This window comes from Nannospalax galili, unplaced genomic scaffold, assembly GCF_000622305.1.
Source record: "Nannospalax galili isolate Female #2095 unplaced genomic scaffold, S.galili_v1.0 scaffold1613, whole genome shotgun sequence".
NCBI classification, from domain to species: Eukaryota; Metazoa; Chordata; class Mammalia; order Rodentia; family Spalacidae; genus Nannospalax; species Nannospalax galili.
In genome coordinates, this window is record NW_008332100.1 from 562,546 (window position 1) to 565,289 (window position 2,744).

The window sequence follows — 2,744 nt, forward strand, 5'->3', positions numbered from 1 at the left end:
GTGGCAAGCTCTAGGCATCAGTCTCATGATCTGCCAATGGGAGCAAATGTCACAAGGCGTTCCTTGTGGCTCCAGCAGTCAAGCCGTTGCCTCAGGCCTGCTATATGGTTGTCAATAAGACTTTCACCCTAGGCTAAAGCCTGTCTCCCACACCATATATATTATATATGTATGTACAATAGATATGCATTCATCCCATATATATATGATATATAATTGTTTTTTAGATTTCTCTATGTTTAACTAATACATGCATAAAATTACATATGCCATAATTTGGGTATAGTTTGACTCACACCTGTTCATGTGCTGTATGGTTGGTCCACCATTTAATGGTATTGAAATAGTTGGGCATTCAAGAGAAATAATTAGGATGGTCACCACCTATTTAAAGATAATGCCTGCTTATCTCCTCAGAAACAAACTCTGTCTCATAGAACTGGATTTGGTAGCCAGGAATGAATTGTTATAAAAGAATGAGCTGGTCCCTTCCCAGATTTGGGATCCTTTCTCGCATGATCTTCTATTCCAAAATGCCTTTTCCATGTATCCAAGAATCATGAGATCCTTACCAGTGTACACGTCATATTCTTGGTCCTCTGAAGTCATTAGCTAAAATGAACATCTTTTCTATTTTTAATATTTTATTTATTTTATTTGCATGAGTGTATTGCCTGCATGTATGTGAGTGCACTCATGTCATGCAATCCCCATGGAGGTCAGAAGAGAGTGTCAGATCCCCTGGAACTGGAATTACAGACAGTCATTAGCCACCAAGTGAGTGATGGGAATTGAACCTGTATCCTCTGCTAGAACCATCTCTCCACTCTCAGCATCTTTTCTTTACAGAGAAATCATCCTGAAGTATTTTGTCACACAGCACAAACTGGAGCAAATAGTATGCTGTTATACTATTAACTACCTTAGGACAAAGTTTATGCTCAGGAGTGTTTTATGTAACATTGAATTTAAAACACTCATAAGTGTTTAAAACCCTCATACTAATTCTGTAAATTGTTAATTTGTATGAATTGATATGGCATAGTGTAGCAATCCATTATACATTATACTCAGAGATGTTCATGTGTATCATAAAATATTTTACAGGGCTACAGGGTCTGGGAGATGTCTCAGCACTTAACACTTAAGAATGCTCTTGCAGAAGACCTGGGTTCAAATCCCAGCACCCACATGGTAGCTAACAACTGTCTGTAACTCCAGTCCCAAGGGATCCGACAGCCTCTTCTGACCTCTTCGGGCATTGCACGAGACAGGTGCACTTACCTGCATGCAGGCAATATATGGACACATAAAATAAAAATAATAAATGAAATATTTTTTAAATATTTTATAGGGCTGGAGAGATGGCTCGGAGTTTAAGAGCACTGGCTACTCTTGTAGAGCACCTAGGTTCAATTCCCAGCACTTTAAATGATGGCTAAAACTCTCTGTAACTCCAGTTCCAGGGATCTGATGACTTCTGACCTTCGAGGACGTTGAACAACACAGGTGTATTTACATACACGCAGGGAATACATTCATACACACAAAATAAAAACAATAAAGAAAAAAATTTAGAAGGTGAGGGAGTGATTGAGCTTAGCTTGCATAATACTTTAAGTATATATGATTGGGTGTATAGCATAGCTTCTTCTGTATATGTACCTCCCTGTGTGTAGGTAACCATTCCAAAGTCTACCAGTCCTGAAGCTTGTACATTTCTTCACATCCTGATTTGATTCTCAGGGAGAGTATAGTTCTGTTTTTCTTAAAATTGTGATAATCAGATAGGTTCAAGTTTTTATGTTTCATTTTTGAGAACATACATGAACACTGTATTTACAACATGTAAAGGAATTTCACTGCATTTTTGCAAATGGAATTACTATGGTGACTAGAGTGCTTGGTAGGAGATATACATAACATTATTCGTGGAAAAGGAGAAATGGTTATAGGCCAGAGAGGAGGAGAGCAGTATCTTTACCCTAATAATCAGTAAACCTAATATTTGTATTCTATACAAATATGTAAATGCTGGGTTAATGAACACTAAGCCATTCCACTTCTGAAAATATGGAGTTTATGTCTTACAAGATTATGTTGATGCTATTTTTACCATATGATGCTATTTTTTACCATGCAATATTGTTGTATATTTGCATGTTTATGTAATGGAAAGTGTTAATTCAATGACATTGAATTCATGTCCAATGACATTATAACTCATGGTGATGCAGACATTTATTCCCTGTAAAATGTATCACAGCCCTTTTTGTATTGAGACAGGTACAGATAACACTTGCTATGTTTGGGAACCATACTTTAAAAAAAGAAAAGGAAAGAATCCAAAGAAAGTGTAGCACTAGATAACTCATGAAGAGTCATGAAGAGAACACTTTAATGCAAACTCTTCCTCATTCCTGGCTGAGAATGTGTTCTCATGTCATGCCTATCAAATCTGCTCAGCTCCTCATGTGCAGAAACACTACAAATGTGCTTTGTATATTGATTATGTGACTACTAGTTGGCATGATAATGAAGCAGATTTGAAAATATGAGATTCACAAATAGTAAAGATTGCCTATAATTTTAGAAATGAAAATTCTCTGGTTGTCAGATTAATCTAGAACAAGCACTTGCCTATACTTTAATGCTAGAATGTTCAGCATACATACACTTACAAATATTTTATGAATATGCACAATTACATTGATAATAACTGTTTCTAGGAAGTAACAATGTGA

At 36.3% G+C, this 2,744-nt stretch overlaps 1 pseudogene; it reads right to left on the reverse strand.

The window, feature by feature from the left end:
• LOC103729253 overlaps positions 1–2,744 on the reverse strand; it is a 9,864-nt pseudogene that overhangs the window by 4,510 nt on the left and 2,610 nt on the right.